The sequence below is a fragment of the Coptis chinensis genome, chromosome 4, assembly GCF_015680905.1.
Source record: "Coptis chinensis isolate HL-2020 chromosome 4, ASM1568090v1, whole genome shotgun sequence".
Lineage (NCBI taxonomy): Eukaryota > Viridiplantae > Streptophyta > Magnoliopsida > Ranunculales > Ranunculaceae > Coptis > Coptis chinensis.
Genome location: NC_141459.1, coordinates 10,601,052 through 10,616,159, shown reverse-complemented (window position 1 = coordinate 10,616,159; position 15,108 = coordinate 10,601,052). Strand labels below are relative to the sequence as shown.

At 35.8% G+C, this 15,108-nt stretch overlaps 1 long non-coding RNA gene across 3 annotated transcripts; it reads left to right on the top strand.

Moving 5' to 3' along the window:
* Window positions 1-6,355: 6,355 nt before the first annotated feature.
* On the top strand, window positions 6,356-12,528 carry LOC147501814 (uncharacterized). Of its 3 annotated transcripts, XR_015219875.1 has the most exons (4): window positions 6,356-6,508; window positions 6,673-6,828; window positions 11,989-12,082; window positions 12,315-12,528. It is a non-coding gene; the product is annotated as an uncharacterized LOC147501814 (long non-coding RNA). The 3 variants fall into 3 exon arrangements; XR_015219874.1 differs by having other exon boundaries at window positions 6,376-6,828; XR_015219873.1 differs by lacking the exons at window positions 6,356-6,508; window positions 6,673-6,828 and having other exon boundaries at window positions 11,757-12,082.
* Window positions 12,529-15,108: the final 2,580 nt, after the last annotated feature.

Below are 15,108 nucleotides of genomic sequence, written 5' to 3'. Positions count from 1 at the left end.
ATTAAAAAGCATAAAAACAAAAAAAACCCATAACTACAATTTACCAAGGTCCAAAATATCAAATTCGGTTAATATTTCAATGTATTTAAAAATTGATATATATCGATATATCAGAAATATCAGAGATGTCTATTTTTTTGTTGATCAGTCAAAATTTTATTTTTATGTCGATATATCAAAAATATCGTTGATTATATTTGAAATATCATTGATTATATCGGTCAAAGTCAACAACATTTAGTCAAAATCAATAATATCGATCAAAATCAACAATTTATATCGGATATATTATATATATCGGTTGATATATATCATTATATCGGAAATTAAAATATATATTGGGAAAAAAAAATTCAATATTCAGTTAAGATATATTAAATATATCCATATCGGTGTACCAAAAAAATAATATATATGGCTAATATTTACTGGTCGTAAATTGTAGAATCTGGCCTGTACATCATAGAGTCTTTGGGCGCAAGTTAGGCTTTGGACGATCTGGGTTCCACCAGACCAAGTAGATACATATCACAATTGAAGGACAAACCGTAACGGACGCATAAATCACTTCCTTCTTATTTGCGGAGTTTCTAACCTACACAGATGCAAAAGACTTCACCATGTCCCCGTGATCATTAACGTGACATTAGCTTTAACCATAATAAGCCTTTGTATAAAAGACCACTTAATCCGCACCACGGTCTCCAGATGCGCCTGGAAAATCGCTGTCCCGCGACAGTTAGAAACCTTTCCCAAGGTACTCCAACAGTAGTAACTCTCCCTTCTAGATGAATTATCTTCTTGAACTGTCCCTGCTCAAACTCAGGAATTGAGACAAATCCCACCGGTTTTGGCCAAAATATATGGTAACATTGAGGACGTCGTAGTAAGTTGTTAGGTGGTGGTTGTCAAGTTTAAGGTTGAAGAATATAGTTGTATTCGACATGTCATTAGAGCATTTATCGAGGGCAGGAACATAAAATTCTTCAATGGAGAGAATGGGCACAGCAGACACTGCTAAACCAAGGCAGAGGAAAAGAGACGAGGCGTAAACTGGAAGTGTATCCCAAGAATTGTAGGTTACGAGAAGAACTGCTTGAATTCACCATAATAACCGACGGATTTATAACTTATTCAAACACAAACTATTAACCTTCTTACTGAAATTGGTGTTGAGATCATAGTTAAGCTAGTAATTTGTCGAATTATTCGCGAATTATAAGGTTTGGCGAATAAGACGAATAAATTGGTGAATTTTCGAATGATGCGGTTTAATTTGCGAATTGGTTGGGCCGGGCTTATAATTACCGAATTATAATGTCCGGATCTTTGAAATTCAAAAAAACAAGTCGGGCTTTAGTTGGAACAAAAAATAAATGTGTTAGTAATAGTAAGTAGAACAAAAAATTTGACATTTGTATTATTTTTTTATGAATAAAATTGTAAAAATAAAAATAAAAACTTTATGTACTTATATATCAAAGTTTTAAATGTAAAATATATAGCCAAATTTTAAAAGAATGCATTCGTATTATACCCGTTTAAAATACATATATCGTATTTTTATCGTTAGCGTTTTATTAGACCAAATATTTAAAAGTATTATAGTTGAAAATTTCGAATCTTAAGCGAATAATTGCCGTATTGAACTTTTGCCATCCACGAATTTACTAGTTATGGTTGAGATCAAATTAGGATTTTTGTTCTTTTGCTTTTGGCTTTTGGTAAGTAGAAAATTAAATTAGGTCACCTAGTCGTTATCAAATTAGAATTACTTCCAGTTTTCTGAAACAAAAACCCCAGACAGTTAGTTTTTTTATTTTGATAAGCAAAAGAGAGTTAGCCCCTAAAAAGGAACATACAAGGTTGGGAATTCCAACAACTATCTCCACTGAAACAATCCCGTCTTACGAACGGGTACCGATATATTAAATTATTCTGAGAAATATTATTAGTAACAATGGCAGAGCTCTGAAATATGAATATTATATTGATCACTTGTCTAATTTATATTTCTTGCAATGTGAAAAACCCCACTCTCTATAAAAAGAGAGAACTCACTCTTGATAAAATCTTACTCCCTTCGACATCTTTTTGTTGTTTAATAACAAAAATTTGATTGAAGTTTTGTGAGAATACCCAAGGAGGTGAAAATCATATTAAAGTTACCTTCAATAACAATGCATTCCTAATCATACGAAAAGATAAATGCAAAATTATACTTGTCAAGACATTTCTACTACATATAATACAAATATGTTACGATGTTAGTTTAATGCATTTACATATAGTTTTCGATTTCCCTTTAATTATATTTGAGATTAATTCAATACAGTTGCATCTAGTTTTCGATTTTCTGTTATTTATTATTTGAGGTTAGGCATTTGCATCAAGTTTCCAATTTCCAATTTACTCATTCTTTGAGGTTAGTTCAATGCATTTGAATTAAGTTTTCGATTTCCCATTAACTATTATTTGAGATTATTTATATGTAGTTGCATCCAGTTTATGATTTATGGTTTTTTATTTTTTGAGATTAGTTCCATACAGTTACATCCAATATGTCAATTCCGTATGTCATTTATGTATGTCACCATATGTATACATCTATAGCCAAATTATGATTACGATAGCGGTGAGGCAAGCTTTTGAATGGCGCTTTCTCTATAAGTTTAAAAAGAAACAAGAGTTTCGCTCAAAAATAAAAGGCAAGAATCTAACTTAATTACATAGTAATTCCTTTTAAACGTTTTAGTAATCTAACTTGTAGAGTGATCGAGTCCTACCTTTTCCCTTTCCACTTTCTCCATGTCCTCTGGTTTGGATATTGTATGTTTCAAATATCAACATGGTCATTGTTAGATTGGAGTACAATGTAGAAAACTTTTCTACATTAACAGTTAAGGTATAAAGATGGGAGAGGTTGCACAAACCAATATCGTCTCCAACTGGTTAGCAGTTCCTAGTAACTGTTCAAGTTCTCTAACTTGGCAGAGCGCAACTCCTTAATCCTTTATTCTTTTAAGCGATATTCAACAGAGTGTTGTGCCTTCAAAGCTTCCTGACTTTTTTGCAGTTTGATGATCTCATTCTTGAACTCTTCATTAGTCTATTTGTAAATTCTCCCTCCCTCGCCGCACCCCTTTTTATAAAATTAATATTGCTGAGCGCTGAAAATAATTAGCAAAAAACAAGACATTCCTAGAAGTATACAAAAATTAAATAAATAAGATGTATCTTTCTTTTCCATAAGACTGGCTCTCCTGCTGCATTCCGGCCTTGAGAATACATTTTTCCTTGTTTTTTTCATTCTCAGCTCTGAGTTCCATCAGCTGTCGTTGACCTACCAAAATGAAAATCCAATCAAATAAGAGACCGAAGCATATTGTACATACTGATGAAATGTACAGATTAATTTGATATTCTTTCTTTTCTGGTATTAATGACTTCCTAGTTCCTATTGAGGTTGTCTTTTTACTCTTTGTAAAACTTTCCACCCCTGCCTTGAGTTCCACTGATATTTCACTAAAACATTTTGCAGACTCCCAATGCATTAGAGCTACTAGATAGTTTGTCCTCGTATACTTTATAAAAAAAAAAAGTTTTGTCCTCGTATACATTTATCTTGCTCAGCTGCCCACAGGGACGGAGCCAGGATTCTAAGCTAGGGGGTGCGAGATTATGTGCACACCCCACCCCACCCCCCTAAAAAATAAAGTATGCAATTTTATTTATTATTATTTTTTGTTAGAAAGTCTAAAAATAAAAATCAACAAAATTATGCATTTATTTCAATTAACAAAACTAGAATGCGTTGACTACTAAGAATTTAATATGGACTGACGAAGTTAACTACTTAAGCACTTAAGCCATTAATTGATACTATTATATCTATATATCTACATAATCTAGTCCACAAATCTTCAACAATTCAACAAATTGTTAACTTTCTATAATGTTATAAGTCTATATAACCCTACTATCATGTGGAGAAAACTATAAAAGATTAACATTGAAAGTAAAAAATTACTATTTTTTTGAAGTGAAAATTTTATTGATAATGATAATGAGTTTTACAAATAATTATGACAAATGTGTAACAAGCTGCGTCGCAAGTCCTTTATGATTTTGTTTTTTTGTTTTGGGTATTGAGATATTGTTTAAAAATTGAGAGTGAAATAAAGGAAGGAGAGCTTATGGATTTGTAATGGGTGATTAGAATTATACAAACTGGTTGGGCTTTGGGCTTTTTGCGATTTGTTTTAGTCTCATTTATTTTTTTATATTGGCAAGCTTGTTCTAAATGAGATCAGTAACTTTTTGATGCTAGCGGGGTTCGAGCCCCAGACCTTTGGTATCATCACCCAAAGGTTTTACCGACTTTGCTTGTCGCATGTTGGTTCGGAGCTTTGACTATCTTGTTTTAGTCTCATTAACCCATCAAACATTCAAAGACACATTTGTCCATTTTTAATGGTTTTGGACTCAAATTAAATGATAAATAATAATTTTGTAAAGGCAAAAAAAAAAAAAAAAATGTTGGTTTATTGAAATATTTTTTATTGGTTTTTTTTTTCATACTATTTTTTTTTGTTAATTATATTCTCATTATAGTTGTGAAAATTTTGGGATCCATTCAAGTTTGCAAAAAAAAAAAAAATGTGTGAAATCCTTAGTGTTTGAAGATTTTTCTAGGCAATTGGTTACATAGTAGTGAAGCTTTTCTAATCTCAAGGGGTGCGACCCCCCCCTATATCCATCTATGGCCTACCCATTCAAGTTTCAATTGATCAAGAGCCCAAATAGTGTTTAACTTTATTTAGAAAAAAGTAATAAGCCCTATGAAGGAAGCTTACCATCTCGAACTAGACCAGCTAAGTAGAGCTGATCACGTAAGTCCGTGGTTGAAGAAAACTTTGATTCCAGTCCTTTCAAGAGCTTAAGATTCTCACCAATAGTATTCTGTGTAACTGCATAATTTAGAATTTATGAAACTAATTGTAAGTACCCTCCGTTCTCAAAATAGTCACTACAGCACACGTGTCCACACACCAGGTCGTATCTTCGCAGCTCGTATATTCCTAGGTCGTACTACGCCACCTGGACGTAACCAAGACCCAAACTCAGGTCGTCCCAAATATTAAATACAGCCATACATAGAAACAAATGATTTACCGCGATCCTGAAGCTCAGTCAATGCACCAATGAAGGAGGTATTTACTTTGTAACAGCAAAAGTAATGACGAATCATCAAGAGGGCACAAAATATAGATCTACACTTGTCAATGACCTGAAACAAATAAGGAAAGTCAGACCAAACACCTATAAGTAGAGAGAGATGAACTACGTAAGGCTTGATTCAAGTTTATCCAAGAAACTTGATACATAGACAACTCTTATCTCAAGAAAAAGTGCAGCCATTCTCCATCAACCTCAACATCAGGTTCGTAGATAGAAACCTACATCTCTACATTAACTATGAAATTTTTATTAAAAGAAGGAAACTCTAATCATTGGTTGGATGTCTCAAAAAGGACACCATCTAGCTGATATCATGGAGGTACCACTAGTAAACCAACCTATCACTTACCTAGGTCTACCTTTAACATCTACAACTCTTCTAGACCAGGAATAAGATATTGTCAGCCTCTCAAAGAATCACCAAGAGGATAGAAAAGTGGAATCGCTTTTTTTATCTCATGGCTGGTAGACTAGAATTGATTTACTCAGTGCTTTATTTCCTCCTTCCATGTTTACTAGGCAAGTACTTTTGTCCTTCCTAGGTTATTAAAATGTGCAACAAGTATATATGGAATGGTCCAGAAATGGGATTTGAATGCACCATGCAAGCAAGAATTAAGGGCATTCAGGAGAGATGAAGATGGCTGGGTTTGATTGACCCTAGGAAGTGGAACAACCAAGCAGCCAACTGTGGCCTAGTCTATACTCTATAGATCTTGCCTCAATTATTATATTCATTAAATAAGAACTTAATTAAAAGTTTGAGATCCAACAGTTAAATTTCTTTATATGAAAAAAAAAATCATCTCATAGCCGTTGGATCTTGCAATTAGGGGATATCACTAATATTTTTGAAAAGAGGAAAGAGAAGAAATAACACTAATTGCAACTAGTAATAGGAGAATAAGTTACATTGATACGGACACTTATATCTGTATCCGACACGGATATGAAATGTCTGACACGGCGAAATATCAAAAGTTGAGGTATATCACATATTATATGTGTCCGTCCCACATGGACTATTTTTGAAATATGGTGTGTCCATGTAGCATAGCTTAGAAGTTGATTAACAATATTATCCCATATCTTCTTTTATTATTTATTTATTCGTAACAATGCAAGCCAACGACATTCCTATATTTATCTTAGCTGCGTGTTAAAAAGCTTCTTGTTAAAGAGTGGATTATAGAACCCTTGAACTTGTGAATGCAACATTCTAACATGGAATTAGTTCAGTAATTAGCTTAACGTGTAAAATTATCCAGTATGTATTGTTTTCGCCAACTCTTCTAAAGTGTATTTAAGCCCTGCTTCCATTTTCGTGTACTAATGTCCTGTTACATGAGTGTTTAATATTCCCTTCGTTGCTTGTCAAATGTATCCTTGAAATGGATTACACGTTTACTGAATTCTCCCCTCAATATGCAGATGGATGTCAAGCTGCTAGCTATCAAGCAAAAGCCCATTTGGGTATGTATGTAGGTTGGGCAGCAAATTCATGACATTTGCTGCTCTCTCTTTCTCCAGCTTCTGCTTTGGCTTAAGGTCTAAATTGTTACTCTGTTATGCAGGACTGGTCTAAATGTTGGGCGTCCCTCTTTATGAGGACCCAACTGGTATTAGGTCACTCATAAAGGGCACTTCAAGATTTCTCGCATTTAGAATAGAACAAAAGAGAGAAAACTCGAATTGTTCTGACTGCTCAGATTCATCTTCCTCTTCTCGCGATAGCTCTCAATTTCTCCAGAGAATTCTTCAATGGCGGTTAGGTGAACTATAAAAGGAGAGAAGACCAACAACTATGGAGTAAGTCAAGAAGTCTCTCATTCAAGTGTTTTTCACTCACTAGCTCAGTATTTGTGACGATTTATCCGCAAATACAAAGGTCAATTCTCTTGTTTCCATTTTTCATTGTAATCTACTCTACTTGTTTGGGTAATAAATATTGTGTTGTAGTGTATCCCCATTTAATTGAAACATTGAAATCCCAAATATCTTTTGATATTGGAAGTTCTCTCATTAGAGAAATTGTGTCTCTCGTGGTTTCGCATTGAAGTTTTTTGTGTTGTTGTTGTGTCCTCGTGTTTGTGCAAAGTAGTTGTTTAGGGTATTGTTTGTCCAACAGTGGTATCAGAGCGGGGTTTAAATTAGTAATCTTGTACAAATCATGGAATCAACTACAACTCGAATGGTGAGCCCGAATGGGGCAAACTACACAATTTGGAAAGCAAAATGGAGGACTTATTGTATCGCGAAGGATCTTGCAGCACCCATTGAAAATGAGGGGCAAAACACGAAGCGACAAAGTGTCGCCGATTGGAAGAAATTAGACCGACATAAAAGCAATTGGCTTTATTCGCCAATGAATAGATGATAGTGTATTTCATCATGTCTCAATGGAGACGCCGGGCATTCACTTTGGAAGAAATTAGAAGGGTTGTATGAGAAAAAGATCGGCTGAAACAAAGCTTTCTTGATTAGGAAGCTTGTGAATTTGAAGTATAAAGATGGCACGACAATGACCGAAAGCATCTAAACGAGATGCAAAGTATTGTGAACCAGCTCGCCTCCATGAAGATGGTGTCAGAAGACGAATTGCAAGCATTGTTGTTACTTAGCGCTCTGCAGAGTTGGGAAACCTTATTTGTGTCTCTAAGTAACTCTAGTCCAGATGGAGTTATTACGATGAGTCAAGCAACAAGCGCTTTATTAAATGAAGAAACAAGGAGAAATAGTACTAGTTCATCTCACCTCGTGAGGCACTCATTACGTAAAGCCGGGGAGAATCCAAAATAGAAAACCTCACTACCGCGGAAAGGTCAAGAGGCGATCTAAATCAAGACCATGGAATGAAGTCAGTTGCTACCATTGTGGCAAGCCGGGTCATTACAAGAGCGAGTGTCGAAAGTTGAAGAAGGAACAAATAAAAGAAAAAGGAGGTCATAAGCATGAGAAGGATGTTACGGCGATTACATCGGATGGGGAGGACATCATATTGTTCTCTAACTGTGAAGATGCATGTCTTAGTGTCACATGTCATGATAAAGATTGGGTGATTGATACTGGTGCATCTTACCATGCTACACCTCGTAAGGAGTTCTTCACATCTTATAAGTCCGGTGATTTTGGTGTAGTGCGAATGGGGAACAACGACGTTTCTAAAATTGTCGGAATTGGGGATGTGTGTATTGAAATTAGTGTTGGTTGCACATTAGTTCTCAAAGATGTACGTCATGTACCAGATCTTCGCTTAAATCTAATTTCAGCAGGAAAGCTCGACGAGGAAGGCTACATTAACCAATTTGGTAGCGGTGAATGGAAGCTCACTAAGGGGTCTTGTGTGGTGTCACGAGGAAAAAGATGCTGCACTTTGTACAAGACACAAACAAAGCTATGCAAGGGCTCGTTGAATGCAGTTGAGGAGTCCTCAACTGAGCTATGGCATAAAAGGCTTGGTCATATGAGTGAGAAGGGGCTACAGATCCTCGCCAAAAGACAAGCCTTGCCTAACATGAAAGGTGCGCATTTAAGTAGTTGCACACACTGTTTAGTTGGTAAGCAACATAGAGTCTCCTTTCATAAGAAGTCTATTACAAAGAAACCTAATGTGTTGGAGCTAGTTTACTCCCGATGTTTGCGGCCCTATGAAAGTCAAAACGCTTTGGTGGTGTTTTATTTCGTCACTTTCATAGATGATGCTTCTAGGAAAGTGTGGGCATATGCCTTGAAGACTAAAAAATCAGGTGCTTGATATATTTAAAACTTTCCATAGCATGGTGGAAAGAGAAACGGAAATCCATTAAAGAGTATCCGCGACCGGCATAATGGCGGAGAGTATATTGGGCCATTTGATGACTATTGCAAAAGTCATGGTATTCGCATGAGCAAATGTTCCCCAAAACTCCACAACATAATGGTGTTGCGGAAAGGATGAACCGGACCATTGTCGAAAGAATTAGGTGTATGCTCTCACACGCAAAGCTGCCAAGAAGTTATTGGGGGGAGGCAATGCGTACGGCATGTTATTTGATTAACTTGTCCCCTTCGGCACCTTTGAATGGAGAAGTACCAGAAAAAGTATGGAGCAACAAAGATGTTCACTATAAACATCTAAAGGTGTTTGGTTGCAGGGCATTCGTGCATATTCCTAAAGACGAAAGGTCAAAGCTCGATAAAAAAGCAACACAGTGCATTTTCTTGGGATATGGTGATGAGAAGTTCGGATACAGGCTATGGGATCCAACTAATAAGAAGGTGATAAGGAGCCGAGATGTGGTATTTCTTGAAGACCAAACTATTGAGAACTTTGAGAAGCTCGAAAAGCTTGAACCCTTTGTCAATGATCTCATTGACTTAGAACCACTTGTTCCTCCCCGCGGGCGTAAGGAAATGATGGCGCTGGAGCTGTCCAAGGACATGAATTAGAAAATCATGATACAAGTGATAATGAGCAAGAAGTAGAGCAGCAAGTTGAATTGGAAGTTCAGCCCAATGTCGAACAAGAAGTACAACCACCTCAAGAACCGCCAATTGAGGTGAGACAATCAATTAGAGGGCTTACAACCATCAAAAAGATATCCTCCAATGAGTATGTCATGCTCACGGAAGGAGGTGAGCCCGAATCTTATGAAGAAGCTATTAGCGATGTGTGCACAAGACAGAGTGGTTGAAAGCTATGCAAGAAGAAATGGATTCCTTGCATGGGAACAACACTTATGATTTGGTTGAGATGCCTAAAGGAAAGAAAGTAATCGAAAACAGATGGATTTACAAGATAAAATCGAAGAGAAAAGCTCGCTAATCGAGGTACAAGGCTAGACTAGTCGTGAAAGGTTTTGACCAAAAGAAGGGTGTAGATTTTGATGAGATATTCTCGCCGGTGGTGAAGATGACTTCAATCCGAGTTGTATTGGGATTGGCAGCAAGCTTGAACCTAGAAATTGAACAACTAGATGTTAAAACGGCGTTCCTACATGGTGATCTTGAAGAAGATGTGTACATGGAGCAACCAAGAGGATTTGAAGTCAAGGGTAAGGAGAATTTGGTTTGTAAGCTAAGGAAAAGCTTATATGGGCTGAAGCAAGCACCACGACAATGGTATAAAAAGTTTGAATCATTCATGGTAGAGCACGGGTACAAAAGAACAACCTCAGATCATTGTGTCTTTGTCCAAAAATTTTCTGATGGTGATTTTATCATCCTATTATTATATGTCGATGACATGTTAATTGTTGGACAAGATACTAACAAAATTACAAGGCTGAAGAAAGAATTAAGTAAGTCATTCGCCATGAAGGATTTGGGTCCAAATTTCAACAAATACTTGGTATGCATATCTCCCGTGATGAAAAACTGGGAAGTTGTGGCTATCACAAGAGCGTACATTGAGAAAGTACTAAAAGGTTTAATATGGACGACGCTAAACCAGCTTAGTTGTCCACTTGCTAGTCACTTCAAGTTGAGTCATGATCAATGCCCTTCAAGCAGAAAGAGAAGGAAGAAATGGAGAAAGTTCCATATGCATCACCGTAGGGTAGCTTGATGTATGCGCCATGGTATGCACACACCACCCGATATCGCCACGCAGCTTGGTGTAGTGAGCCGATTTCTTTCCAATCCCGAAAGAACATTGGGCAGCAGTGAAGTGGATCCTAAGGTACCTCAAAGGATCCTCTAGTGCTTGCTTATGTTTTGGAAGTGAAAACCTATGTTAGAAGGCTACACCGATCGCGGATATGGTATCGGGTGATGTGGACTCTATGAAGTCTACTTCGTGGTATTTGTTTACATATGCATGGGGAGCGTGGTCATGGCAATCTAAACTACAAAAGTGTGTGGCTCTATCGACTACGTAAGCGGAGTATATTGTCGCTACAGAGAGTTGCAAGGAAATGTTGTGGATGAAGAAGTTCTTTAAAGAACTTGACGTGAAACAGAGAAGTATGTCGTGATATTGGATACCAAAGTGCCATCCACCTTAGCAAGAATCCAAGCTTCCACTCCAAGTCTAAACACATCAAGGTGAGATATCATTGGATCCGAGATGTACTTGAAGAAAAGAAGTTACTACTTGAAAAGGTACACACGGATAAGAATGGATCCGACATGATGACAAAGGCATTACCCAAAGGCAAGCATGAAGTCTGTTGTTCCATTGCAGGTTTGGTTACCTCCTCATAAATCGGGAGGGGGAGTTTGTTGGGCGTCCCTCTTTATGAGGACCCAACTGGTATTAGGTCACTCATAAAGGGCACTTCAAGATTTCTCGATTTAGAATAGAACAAAAGAGAGAAAACTCTGGAATTGTTCGGACTGTTCGTATTCATCTTCCTCTTCTCGCGATAGCTCTCAATTTCTCCAGAGAATTCTTCAATGGCGGTTAGGTGAACTATTAAAGGAGAGAAGACCAACAACTATGGAGTAAGTCAAGAAGTCTCTCATTCAAGTGTTTTTCACTCACTAGCTCAGTATTTGTGACGATTTATCCGCAAATACAAAGGTCAATTCTCTTGTTTCCATTTTTCATTGTAATCTACTCTACTTGTTTGGGTAATAAATATTGTGTTGTAGTGTATCCCCATTTAATTGAAACATTGAAATCCCAAATATCTTTTGATATTGGAAGTTCTCTCATTAGAGAAATTGTGTCTCTGTGCTGCTTCTGCATTGAGTTTTTTGTGTTGTTGTTGTGTCCTGTGTTTGTGCAAAGTAGTTGTTTAGGGTATTGTTTGTCCAACACTAAAGATTGTTGAAGGATGATAAGGTCGTCCTTCTCACTCAAAGACGAAGGAAAGCCCTTTCCAAAATTGGATGTGTGGTATATGTTCACGGCTACTGGGTAAGTGCATCACCTTTAGTATCAGCTTTTCAAGCAGACTTTTGCCACTCTTTATCACTGTTTATGTAGTTTCCGCATATTAACTTCAATGAAGTGTATCATAACTGAATATCAATGCGCTACTACCTAGCTAGTTCAAAGTTTCCACTCTTTCTAGAATTGTTTTGCTCTTTTCTTCTTTTCCATCAATATTGGAGATCATCCACTGAATGTTATTTTTAATTTGATTCAGTAGATCTGAGCAATAAGTTTCAAAGACATATATAGCATGAAGGCAGGAACAAGGGCATCAGAAGTTGCAAGGTCTGCCATCCTATACTGTATTGGAATTTGCAATCACGGAACTTGCAATGGGCATGTTTTCATTTATGTTCGTTCTTGTCTTACTTGTATGAATTGTTGACTTGTGGTTATGAACTTAATGATTTCATGGTTGTCTATCATTGCATCTTTGTTGTGTGATGCACTCATGCTGCATATGAAATTGCGGAGAAGCTGCATATAAATTGAGTGCCCTTATTCTCAAGGAAACTCTTTATCAAATCCACAGCAGAACACAAATCTACTTGAAACAAGAAAAATGTACAACCATCCAATGGCCCTTTAAAAACATTCTGCTCTGACAAGTTTCCCTCTGATTTCAACTGCAACCTTACGTAACACTAATCTCTGAAAACTATGTTAAATGCAAGAGAGATTTCTTTGTCAACCAAAAAATTGATACAACAGTCATAAGCACCTCATGTCGTGCTTAACTTGGCACTCTGGAAGCAGTTGCTTGATCATTCGCCATGCATTGGCTTAGAATGTTTTACTATTCAGTCCAGTTGTTGATCATTTGATCAAGCAATCGTAGACCATCAGAAACCAAATCATCACTTCTTTAAACTTATGTTTTTTAAAAGTAAAAAAGTAATAAGTAACTTGGTAAAGTAAATAATATAGGAATGTGGTTGAGCCTGTTTAGTAGTGGCATAGGTTGGGTCACGTAGGGTTCGGTGGTTAAGCGGTCTATTAGGATGGATATAGAAAGTGAATTTAGTGGTGGGTTTGTGAGGAGTACTGTGTCTATTAGGCGTATTGCTTCGCGGAGGTGGTTTGATTCACATAGACGTGGGAGTAGGAGATTTATTTTATCTACTTCTTGTGCCTTGTGGAGTTAGATTTTCATTGGTTGTTGTTTGAGATTCTGTGGATAGTGATAAAAAAGAGAAACAAAGAGTTGTTCCTGTTTAAGTGAGAAGATTTTTTCTTCATCTTCTCATTTTGGTGAAAGTGAAACTGGCGAAGTTGAATCAAGTATTGACTATTGAGAGAGTAGCTTATTGATATATGTATTCGAAATACTTCGACTTCACATTTCATGCCGTTTAGCTATAACGAAACTTTTGATACTTTGCTTTCATAATTCAAACCATAATCCATGATGTGAGGTGAGTTTACACGAAATGCTCTAGGATGCTTACGGCTTACCTATTGAAAGATCAGTTCCAACGTTTTGAAGAGCATGCCCAAATTCAAGAGGTAGAAGTACCAAATGCACGCACCTTTACTTGGGCTTTGCCGTTTGGGTTGGACGAATTTCTTATTGCACAACTCGAGGCCAATGTGGACATGAGCTGCATATTTGGGCTGGATCAGTATTGGGCTTTATGAAGTATATTGCATGAAGGCTTGTCTGAGAATCAGACATTCCCCCTGGCATATATCTACTATCTATATACTAAAGCAGAGACCTTTAAAAGAGGATTTTCTCTCTCCTATGTGGCACTCTAATATGAGAGTTAGTTTTTCTCTATCCTATGTGGCAATCTAATGTGAAAGATAATATCTTCTAATAGCCTACAATCCCACCTACATCGAACCGATTGAGTATAATTCTAATTATTATATTTGTAGAGTTTGAGTGTATTTCCAATTCTTATATATTTGATCAAATAAAAAAAAATTGCTAAAAAAAATAGGTGATGTGTAGAAAGTAATTTCCTATTACGAATCAAACACTTTTAGTGTTCCAATTATTATATATTTGATCAAATAAAAAAAATTGCAAAAAAATAGGTGATTTATAAAAACTAATTCCCTATTACAAATCATACAATTTTAGTGTCTATGATAAAACACCGACTTATTTCAAATATATCTTTAACCTGGCTTCAAAACATAGTTAAAAACAATTATACAAAAAATAACATCACAAAATATATAATAGAAAATGAAAAAAAAAAATAACGGCAAAACAATAATGACAAATATTTTAAAATATATATAATATTGATTGAAACTAATGTAAAAAAAAACAATTAATGGGGAACTGAAAACTGAATGCAAATGCATCGAACTAACCTCAACATAACTAATATTTAACGGGAAATCGGAAACTGGATGCAAATACAAACATTAAACTAATCTTAAAAAGTAAATAATAGAAAATCGGAATATGGATAGAACCGCATTAAACTAACTTCAAAGAATAATTAACGGAAAATTAAAACTTGGATGCAAATATATCAAACTAACATCAAAAAATAATTGTCGGAAAATCGGAAATTGGATGCAAATGCATTGAGCTAACCCTCAAAGATTAAATTAACATAGAATCAGAAACTAGATGCAGCTGCATTGAACTAACTTCAAAAAAAAATTATAAATTGGAAACATAATGCAAATGCATGGAACTAATCTTAAAAAATAATTAACGGGAAATCGAAAACCGGATGCAACTCTGATCAACTAATCTTAAAAATAAACCGGATGCAAAACCTCCAGAAATAATTAACGGAAAATCAGAAACTGAATGTAAACTCATTGAACTAACCTCAAACAATAATTAACAGGAAATCGGAAACTAGATGAAAATGCAACTTTATTAAATAATAAATGAGAAATCAAAAAATGGATGCAAATGCATTAAACTAATCTTATAAAATAATTAATGGAAAATCAGAAACTAGATGCAAATGCATTGAACTGACCTCAAATAATATAACAATTAACAACAAAAAATTGGAAATTGGATGCAAATG